Here is an 11,661-nt window from a genome sequence, read left to right on the forward strand (position 1 = left end):
TCTGATGATGCTGTCTGTGTTGAGCGCTCAGTGGATCTGCGCTCGACAGTGCAGCCTAGGCGGAGTAGTCGAACGCAGATTCACTGAGCGCAGGGGAAGCTATCGAGACAGCAGTTAAGCTCTCCTTGCAACATGGCAAATTGAACCTCCCCTACCCTCATTCAGATCTGGCGTTTGGAACTATTTTGGTTTTCATGTGAAGTATGACCCTGAAGGTAAGCGCGTCATGGGCAAAAGTAAAACAGTATGTTGGATGCGCCACGCAATGCTCAATTACATGGGTGGGAACTAGTGTGTTAGCGCAGTTAGCTCGTTAACGTTTTTTGCTTTCACTTTGCAATCGCGCGAACTGTGTATAGAGAGCGACAGCACTGATTGGTGAGTGACGATAATTTGCGCACCAATTCCTCTGACATCGTTTTATCAATCGTTAGCTTACTATGCAAACATGATAAGTGGAATCTCCCGCAGCAAGCTTAAACATGTGAAAGGTTGATCGCGCAGAGAATCGCTGACCGTTATGTGTGTGTGCGTGTGTAAAAGCAGCAGGATATATATTTTAGTTCTGCTGAGCCAAATAAGACAGGTCAGGGTGAAGAAGTGACAGCCAAAGAAAAGTTTACCACAAAACGGAAAAGTTATGACAAATCAGACTATAAGGCAAAAAGAAAGTGCAGCTTTATGGTTTCATGGACAAAAGAATTTCTGTGGCTGCAATATGACGAGCTATATAACCGGGGCTGCACATAAGTGGTCCGCAGGTGCGCATTCGCTGTCAAAATAAAGAAAAAAAAACGCGCACAAGATATGAAGTTGCAACGCGTGTTTGCATACATAAGATTTTCTGGAGGAGGACAGACATTTGTTTAAAACTCTTAAAGATGTCGAAGAAGCTCCTTTAAGCAATTACTTTGGTGTTCCTCCACCTCCAAAGAAATGTCAGAAGGAGTCCGAACCACAAAAGAAGCGCGTATTCTCGGAAAAGTGGTTGCAGGAGGTGAGCTGGCTTCAAACAAATGATGAACGCACAGAGATGTGTTGTGGAATGTGCCGTGAAAATCCCACTCTAGCGGACAAAAACAGTGCTTTTTATATGGACGCAAATGCGCGTTGCAACTTCTTATCTGGTGTGCGTCTTTTATTTTGACAGGGAATGCGCACATGCGGACCACCTATGTGCATCCGTGTAAATAACATAATGTTCTGCCGGGTGTGTTGTTGGTTTTCTCTCGATTTCTGAGTCGACAAGCGCCTTTGTTACTGGGACCAGTCATTAAGAAAGGCCCCCATTAGAACCCATGAAAAATGCAAGAAATGCATTATTGCTCAGTCTGCAGTATCTGAAAACACCAATTGCAAATAACATACTAAAAATAAACCTGAAAATCAGTTTAAAACAGCGTACTATGTTGCAAAGAGTGAACTACCAATGGCAAAATTTAGCAGTCTTTGCAAACTTCAAAAAGCAAATAGCCTCGATCTTGGTTCCACTTGCCTCTTACCCGTGACTTCAGTGGAAATTTCAAATTCAGGATCTGACACAGACTGACTCATGTCCTACACAGTTCTTACAAGTTCATAGAAATTTCTGTTCAATTAGAACCAAGTATTTGAGTTGATGATTGTAATTTTTATACAATGTTGTAATTTGTTTTTCAACAATTTTTTGATTAATGTTTTGTTTCCTTTACAATATTATACTTTAATGTATAATATTGTAACGGAAACAAAACAGGAAACAAAGCATCAATCAAAATATTGCTCTCTTTTTTATTCGGGCTACTTAAATTTATTTTGGGCTACCAAAAACTGAAGAGTCCCTGCCCGAAGGGCTACCGGGGATTTTGACATTTTGCGAGCCCTAAGATATATTTATTTTTTTTATTACTTTTTTGTTTCAGCAACATTAAATTTAAAAACTGTACTTTTGAGTTAAAATATATATTTATAATTTTAATAAATGACAAATTAAAAAGGTATGAACATTTTTTTTGTATCGAAAATATATCGAACCGTGAATTTTGTGTATCGTTGCACCCCTAGTATATATATATATATATATATATATTGTAGTTGGTACGAGACATAGTAGTCGTTTAATCTAATTGTTTTGCATTTTTATTGATACCCAAGGCAGGTAAATAATTGTGTTCTCATCTTATGCAGCCATCTGCCACCAGATGGAGCATCACTGTTGAGAAACGCCATGAATCCTTTAATCTCAACGGGGCCTTTTTGTTAACACTATTATCACTACTTCAATTAAAGGCTAAACATTAGATTTCGGAGACAACCATCATAAACAAGCTTTATCTGAAAGGTGGATGGGCTTTCCCTTAGCGATAGAGAGAGGAGTTCAGTCGTTTGGGTGGGGCACAGAGTAGAGCCGCTGCTACACATCGAAAGGAGGCAGCCGAAGTGGGCTTCTCCTGGGTAAGGTGTTCTGACTGGGCATGTCCTACTGGTAGCAGGACCCATGGTAGACTCTGGCCCCACTGGCTCAACATTTCCCCAGATAAGCTTGAGGAAGTGGTTAGGAGATCCTTCTTCAGTTTTCTGGAAAGTAATTTGTCAGATTTTATAATACTTTTTTTTAATTTTACAATATGCTAAATTTTGTGGTAACATCTTTTCATATCGTATTTAACATCTGTCTATTTAAATTTGCTTTTCATTTTCTGAAGTATAACGAGCAATGTTGACACTGCATGTGAGGTGCCACACAATTAAGAAGCATGATTTGTTATTAAAGAATTAATAACAAAGAATTAAAGAATGATTAATGGGTAATTTGTTTAATGAATTTTTGGCATTAAATGGTTCTCAGATTTAGCAATAGCATATGTACATATATCGGTTATTATATCACTTAAAAAGACAAGAATTAGGTGCAACAGTTTGGCTTTTTTATTGTAGAGTACACATTGTTACAGTACCAATAAACTTATCAGTGTCATATAATCATAGTAACATCAGTATCTCATTCAGAGAATCATGCACACCTGTGGAGATAGCTAATAGCTCGATGCTACTCTAAAACTGAGGTGATAAACTTCAATTGTGCACTAGCCAGTAAGGAATAATAATAATAATAAGGAGGTAAACACAGCTGATTTAACAAGTGAAATCCCAGTATATATTAATGAAAAATCACACCACATGTGCACAAACACAGATTCGTCTTGTCACGTTGTTTTGCATTCATATTTCAGAATCAAATTAAGAGGCCACTTTGGGTTTTTGCATTTCACCTAAACAATAAGTACTTCCTTTTCTTTTTACCAGGTTCCTGTAATCTTACACCATCTATCTGCAAAAAGCACTCCAGTGAAATAAACTAAAATGTAAATACCACAAGTGGAATATGTTGTCCTGTACAGAAGAGCAATGCGACCGTCGATATGGCTGCGGGTTTACAATTGTTGTACTTGGCGACTGCTGTCTGTATCACACAAGTGTGAAAAGCAATAACACCACCAAAGTGCAACTGTTCGCGGTCAATATTTTCTCTCCCTGATAAACCCTCTGGGCAGAAGCGCTCCTTAGTCTAGCCAACGCAAACACAGCTTTGCAGCTTCAATCTGTCACACAGTATGAATATGGAGCCAAAAATAAATAAATAAATATTATCATTGCAAATCCTTTTCTTGTCACTGTGCATTCTCAGTTTTACAAAGGAATCGTCGAAACAAAGTTTAAGCACTCCCAAAAATGTTTCCAATTTCTCCTAAAACTAAATTAGCCTTCATTGCTCCTGAGCTGCGAGTCTCATTTGCTTTACCTTTTCTAATGTCACTGCTCTGCAGGGGATTTACATTTACTTTGACTAGACACAAGCACACTGCAGATTTGCGACACACATGCAAAAACAAAAAAGGCATTTAAACGCACCTTGTAAAAGTCAGATGTGTCTGTAGGAGAAAGTCTGCAGGTTGACATGGACGGGATACATGAGCACGTCTACCTCAGCTATATCTGGAAAAACAAAGACACCCAAAATGCCAAGGTTATTTCACACATCATTTACAGCATGTAGCCTTATGCACACATCAATATAGAGAGCAGTGAGTTATCCACATATCCTATAATGCCATAATGATGGAAACAGGAGTGCGTGGGAAACATGAGATTTACAAAGTTTACAGAGCTACTGTTCCAACTTACAGCACCCACACAGCACTCATGCACACCTACAGACACATGCGTTAGCACCCCCCACCCACCGTCCACACACACACACACACACACACAAACATACATACAATAAACAAGCATTCAATTCCCAAAGCAGCTATAAGGCTCAACACACTCTGTTACCCAGTGGCTTACTTTTAAAGATGAATCTCACGAGTCCCCTAAGGAAAACAGCACTTTGCCAGGAGATGTCCAGGAACGTTAACTGTCACCGTCTCTCTCCACACTCAGACACTGACGGCTGTGATGAGAAGGTGCGGTGCTCCCACACTGAGGCAGGGTAATTGGCTAGAGATGATGGGCCATAAACATACATCACAGGGGCGGCGAAGCGCCAAGCAGACAGCTAACTAAGATTCTCCTTTGACTGCGTGGCTCTTGTTTGTCGTATGCACACGTACACACATGCTCCTCATTGTCTTCCTTTCCCTGGATATTCACGCTCTTTGAACACAGGGGCTAGCCTCCAATTTTCATAGCTCAAAAAAAAAAAAAGATCCTGCCATTCTCTTTAATCTATCACCATAAACCTGATATGGCACATTGTATATTCTGTTCAGACCCTTTCACCCATTTCTTGGCATCATGACTATACCCAGAGGATGCTCTTTCCTGGCATTATCATCCACTGATATATAATAGGCACTACCCATTCAAAATGCATCATCACCATAACAGATAGGATGCCCTCTGTCTCACCATTACTACCACTACACAGTGGAGGATAATAGGCTATCCGCTCCTGAGGTGCTATCGCCACGGCACAGACTTTCCTTCTATTACCATAACACTTCTGTCATAATAAGCTGAGAGAGCCTCGCAGTCATGACCACAGCTCTCTGAGAGGAGGTCAGTCATGTCATACTGTTTGCTCACACGCTGGTAATTGGGAGAAATAAGGCTGGGTAAGGAAGTAGCAGTGGAGCTGCCCTTTCTTCTCAGTGTTTGCTGTGCAAGGCAGCTATGATGCTATGATCCAGCAGCGCTGCTCAGCCGTTTGTTGTGTTTTAAAAAGCAGTGAAATAAAGTCAACAAGGAAAACAGTGCCAGCTAATTTGGCTCGCAAAATTGCAGCTGTTTGCGACATCTTATGACGCTCCCTCATATTGGACAGCTCCTACGAAACAGCACTCCCCGTCCTAATGCCGTGAAATGAAATGGGGGAATTATATCAATAAAAATATACTTCATTCATCATACGCTTCTTTTCTGGGTTTTACAGATTTAGTTTGACAGATTTGCATGACCACATTTTTCTTCCTGGACACGCGACAACCTAAAGACCCCTTCACTCTCTCAGCAGACTAGAACTTCAAGGGGAAGAGTAAAACTGATGGCACGGAGTGGAGACGGGGGGTACAGGCAATGTGCTCATTATTCAGAGAGACACTCGAGGCCACAGGAACCGGCACACTTCATTTTTCTTGTCAAACTTTGACTGGCTTAATGGCATGTTCACAGCAAGTGGTGAGACAAAGAGATGGTGTGGCCAGGCCAGCATGTGGAAGTAGTGTCAATCACAACACAGGCCGCCATCGTAGTGGTGGATAGCCTACATTCTTTTAAACGGTAGATCGCCTGAGTTGCCAAAGCTCCTGAACGTGACACAGTGGCAAATAAATATGTCTCGTCTGTCAGGGAAGGAGAAGGGAAATACAGTAAGGCTAGTTTTCAAAGAGCAAGCTAAAATATGGTCTCAATTATACTCGTAACTACTGAGAGGCACAGATGCTCCTATTGTTCCTCCCATTCCACATCTTTCTGAACCCTATGTCAATATTGCCTTCATTACTGGTGCCATCGATATGGAAGGCAGCTGCCAGAAAACCCGGCTGTATCCACAACCCATCATCCAAACACCAATTAATCATCCGCCCAGCAATTACACAATATACCTTTCACTAATTTCAAACACAGTGATTCTTTTTCTGTTTAATTTATATACAAGAAGCTCTCATGTTTGCAAGTCATGCAAAGCAGTCTCTTCCTGTTCTATATATTCCCTGGACTGGAACTGTATTTTGATCAGAGAGATGATGGGGCAGGTGTTTTGGTGCGGCTTCATGTCAGCGAGAAGCCTCATTCCATCGCAGTCCAATCTCTAGGCATGGCAGTGGGCTGCTGTGTCAGACAGCCTCTTTTGTTCAACTCCTAATTGGGATAATTTATTGTTCTAACAGGAAGAGCAGCTGTGGCTTTACGGCGTAGCACCAATTAAATCCAGATGCTAGAGTGAAAAGATGGGGATGAACGTGACTTGGGGACCAATCGCTAATATTAATTCAGATCCCTGTGAGATACATGTAACAAGCTGGGATGAGAGATTCTTTTCAACACATTGCTTTTGGGCTGATACTGAAAATGTGCAATTTTGAGGGAGATTCGTGAAAATGGTCACGATCAGATCTCTCAGACAATACGAAAGATTTCGAACAATGAATGAAATTATGTGCTAGATTAAACAGAAACGAAGATCTCGGGGACAAGGACTGTGGCTGCAGCGCATGAACAATCACTGGATTCTGAAATCTTGCTCTAGTTTAACTGTTGTTAAAGAAGTTTTTCCACCCAAAATGGCTCTGACACAGGATCAGGTGAATATGAGCATGAGATCTGGGGAATAAGGGGAGCAACTGAGTGAAATCAGGTCGCTGTAAAGATTTCTCCAGGGCAGGTCTAACCCCGCCATACTGTGCTTGGCCCGCCTGCCTCTTCAGTCGAGGCTCTTTAGACGAAGAGCCCTGGGGACAGACACAAATGTGAGTAACACAGAGAATGGAGGCAGCATGAGGTCAGCACCTCAGAGCTGCAGCTCAAATAGTAATCGCAGATACATAGTGACTCCTTAAGGCTTAAAATTCAGAGGGAAAAGAGAGCAAATAGTGAGAACATCCAGAGAAAGAGCCTCCTTTTGTTTCTTAATTTGACTTCGCTCTAAAGTTTTAATGAAGTGTGCTTTGCAGCTATTTACTGTAAACAGGAGGTATGACATGTTTAATATCTAAACTGCTTACATAGAATTGCAAATTTCTTCAACAACAAGAAACTTTGCTTTGGATTTTGGTTGTAAAATGCAAAAGGAAAGAAAATTCTCATCTTTGAGGAACCATTTTAAATATTTCTCTAGCACAAAATGGTTAAGGAGTATGGTAATATGTAGAGCACAAGGTAAAATCTAGGCAGAGCTCGTTTCTTTCTGTCCATTTTAAGATGGTAGTACCTTGTGAATACCTTGTGCTACCATGATACACTAAATGTCCCCATAAAGCTAGCCTTCTCTTCTTTCCAGAACTGTTTGAATTTTTTCTCTAAAATTTTGTCTCGCTTCTAAAATAAAGACTTCAGAATGACTCCTTGACAGCCATTCAGCCACAAACAGTAGATGGATCAACTGAAAGGCCAAATGGATCTCTTTGGCTCTGTGTCATGGCTGTATTTTTTTCTATTTCTGTGGGAACAGATACTGTTCATCTGCTGTTCTCATTGTCCAGATTCCTCAAATTTTTTAAGAACACACTGCACACCATTCATGCATGTCATGTCACGTTTTCAGCTAATAGCTGTTTGGGATTCACATTCATGATGCAAAAATGATATTTTATGCCTTTTTAACTCATGTATAATATATTTAACTAAATGGGAACAACATATTTCATGGAAGTGGCTTAACAAACAAACATATGGCTGAAAATGGCCAGGTACGAGGACTGGATTGAAAAGAAGTGAAAAAGCAGCCATTGTCTGAAGAAAAACTTTGAAAGACTATCACAAAGCTTGCAGGATTACTGCTCAAGATCATTTTTTAAAAATCTGTCTCTGTGTTAGCAAAATATAAAATACTTGGGCTTTCACACAATCCTTCGGTTTTTATGCCCGTCTATGCAGACAGCCATATTTATTACATCAAAATTATGCTAAATCATGCTGCTTTTATAAGATGTCACCTGTTACATAATCCACATTCCTCATTTATTACCTACTACTGGAACAATTGCACTGCAGTGGATAGTTAACTATTACTGTGTATTGATGATATTAATAATTAGCTAAAGAAGATGGCTTTGGGCGCTGGTTCAGCTCAGTTATGAGCAGGTGCCCATATACCGCATGGCTGAAAGCAGCCGGCCCTGGTTCAAGTCCGACCAGTGGCTCTTTGCTGCACATCTTCCCCTCTTTCTTTCTCTACGCTTTCCTGTCAATCTTCTCTGTTTCTATCAATAAAGCCAGTTAAAAAGCCAAAAAAAAAAAAAAAATCCAAGGCAGGTATTACTAGTGTCAACGAGTAGGAGAAACAAAGTTTAATCAGTTAGTTTCAAATACTTTAATTAGTTATACTTCATATCCCTAAACCTTTATCACCAGCTCCAGTCAATTTGATTATGTATTATTACTTTATTTTTAGTTTTTAATTTCATTCATTGATTTTGCACAAATATCATCATATAAAGTGATTAAAGAAGGTGTGATAAAATGCAGATACCACACAAGGCAGTAATCTTTGAGAATTTCGAGACGTCTGAAGACTGAATGAAGCTGACCTGATAATGACTGGATCATATTTACAACATGGCTGAATGGTTCTCCTTCTAGAAATTAAAGATGGAAGGAGTTCATGATATTGTACACCTCTGTAACATCTCCCGCTAAATGCATTCTTGCCACGCAGCTCCTGTGTATTTCATTACATTCTACATTGTACAACAGACTTCAAACCCCGAAGACAATATCAAATAGCTGTTTGCAGTAGCCTTGACAACAGTGGCTGTTTTCCATCTCCGACTTAACCTCTCTTCTTTTCTCTCACTTTCGTAGATGTCGTCAGAAGTGCCATAAGTTGTCCAAATAGCAAGAAACCTTGGAACTTTATGAGGATAAAGAGCTCTGACCCAATTAGCCGTCTTTGTTAAATAAAACTCCACCGGCCTGCATTTAAACCACCACATAGCCCTCTGTTCACCTCCCCTGCTTGTGTTTTTACAGTACAAAGTGATTACAGATTTAATTAGCTGAGGACCTTGCTTCAGGGAGTCTCCTAAATCCATATTGATATTTCTGCAGTGTTCAGAACAAGAGGCCTGGACTCTGTGAGGATGACTTACGAGGGTGGCGGCATAAAAATATAATGACGATGTGATTTTCAACTTTTACCAGGCTCTGTTTACTTTTCCCTCTGAGACTAATTTTACAGTAGTACGATGCAGCGAGAATTATGCAGCGAGCAAAGAGCAGTTCAATGCCATCTTGCAGCAAGAGTCGTGGATTTTAACAAATCTCCTGTCATGAAAGCTCGTTTTCTGCTTTTGACACGTGGAGAAATTTAATGTAAGTTTATATACTTCAATTCTATATTTATTACCTTTGCCAAGTGGGTTAAGGATTTGTTAGCATTTAAGTGTGTGTGTGTGTGTCTATCTGTAAGCTCAAAAAGCTATGAATGAAAGGGATGTCGAGTGAGGTCATGTTAACAATCCATTAAAATTTGGCTTACAGCCAATTTCTTCAAGGTTAGCTTAATGATTTATTGGTTTTTTTTATGACTTAAAAACTATGATTCTTACAAGTCAGGTGTATATTGCCAACATGAAGAAAGTATCTTATAATATTTAAAGTATGATGTCACATTTGACCTCTGACCTCCCCTTTATGGTGAACAGACTGATTTAAAGGTCAACATGATATTAATGCTATACAGAACTATTTTATTTATCTATTTTATTTATATTGACAGCATATAGGCATGCTGGGGTATTATGATATTATGAGGTCTCTAAATATGTAACTTTAGACCTCTGATTTCATCTTCGAAGTCAAATAAGGTCAAACTTTTATAAAAAAAAGAAATGTTTAAACCTATGCATCAAATTTAGCTGCCTTCGATTGTATTGGCAACATTTAGGAAACTATGCTAATATATATTAAACAGAGAGAGACTATGGCTATGATCTCAGCTGTTAAAGATAATAATGGACGTCTTTTCTTTAAACCTAAAGAAATTAATACAATATTTAGTAACTTTTATAAAGATCTTTATAGCTCGGAATCAAGCATTTCAGAGAGTGATATAAAGAAATTTTTGTTATCTTTAAATCTTCCTAAGGTGACAGTGGATCAACTGAAATATTTGGACGCTCCCGTTACCGTTGAAGAGATAGTGGGAGTTATTAAACACCTGCCCTCTGATAAAGCACCAGGCCTGGATGGATATACGGCTGAATTTTATAAATCCTTTCCAGAAGATCTAGCGCCACTGCTTTTAAACACTTATAAGGAATCTTTTCAAGAGGGTAGGCTCCCACCTTCACTATCTGAAGCCATCATTACACTTATCCTAAAGAAGGATAATGACCCCACTGACTGTAAAAGCTACAGACCGATAAGTCTGACCTCCTATGATAGTAAGATTTTATCTAAAATTCTGGCTAATCGATTAAACCGGGTAATAACCTCTCTTGTACATGTAGATCAAGTTGGTTTCATAAGCTCACGCTCTTCAGCTGATAATATTAGGAGGTTAATTGACATTATGTGGGCGGTTCAGGACAGCCATTCTCCCATAGCTGCGATTTCGCTGGATGCCGAAAAGGCATTCGACAGAGTCGAGTGGAGATATTTATTCGCTACTTTAGAGTGTTTCGGTTTTACCAAAAGCTTTATTAATTGGATTCAGCTTATATATGTACACCCCAAGGCATCAGTACTCACAAATGGAATAATAGGGCCTTCTTTTGAACTAGGTAGAGGAACCAGGCAGGGGGATCCCCTCTCTCCACTTCTTTTTGCTCTGGCCCTTGAGCCGCTGGCAGTGGCTATTCGTAGGGAGCCCAATTTTCCAGGTGTCAGTATAGGGGGAGACTGTCATAAACTGATGTTTTACGCCGATGACATTTTGCTTTTTATATCAGACCCAGAAAAGTCTTTAAACTCCTTGCAGGCAATAATAAATACGTTTTCAGCTATTTCTGGTTATAAGGTGAATTGGACCAAATCAGAGGCCCTTCCGTTAACTAGTTATTGTCCTAGGTCACTTTTTCAAACCTGTATGTTTTCCTGGCCTCAGAAGGGCATTAAGTATTTAGGCATCACCTTCCCGCCTCATTTGTCAGACCTGATAAAGATACATTTTGAACCTTCACTCAGCGATATGAAAATTAATATTGATCGTTGGTCTCAGATGTATCTCTCAATGTGGGGAAAGGTAAACGTAATCAAAATGGTATGTACACCTAAGTTCAATTATTTGTTGCAGGTTCTACCAATTCATGTTCCTTTGAAATACACCAAACAGTTTGACCAGCTCTGTAAGGCATTTATATGGAATAATAAAAAGCCTAGATTGAATCTGAGAAAACAGCAGAAACCAGTGGACAGAGGTGGGTTAGGGATGCCTAATCTACTTTTATATCATTATGCTTTTTCTCTTCGGCATTTGGCACATTGGTTCTTACCCCCTGAGAAAGCGCCTCCTTG

General features: G+C 39.7%; 1 protein-coding gene across 3 annotated transcripts in view; it reads right to left on the bottom strand.

Moving 5' to 3' along the window:
• The window catches only part of mgat4c (mgat4 family member C), a 135,692-nt gene that overhangs the window by 51,062 nt on the left and 72,969 nt on the right, over nucleotides 1–11,661 (bottom strand). For 2 of the 3 annotated variants that reach the window (XM_005731553.1, XM_005731552.1), the window contains one exon: nucleotides 3,892–3,975. The gene's annotated coding sequence lies outside the window, so the exon portion shown is untranslated. Of the gene's footprint in view, nucleotides 1–3,891; nucleotides 3,976–4,329; nucleotides 4,371–11,661 lie in introns of those variants that run through there. The other variant, XM_005731554.1, reaches the window with a different exon arrangement.

The sequence above is a fragment of the Pundamilia nyererei genome, unplaced genomic scaffold (genome assembly GCF_000239375.1).
Source record: "Pundamilia nyererei isolate P.nyererei 1_Seehausen unplaced genomic scaffold, PunNye1.0 scaffold00043, whole genome shotgun sequence".
NCBI lineage: Eukaryota > Metazoa > Chordata > Actinopteri > Cichliformes > Cichlidae > Pundamilia > Pundamilia nyererei.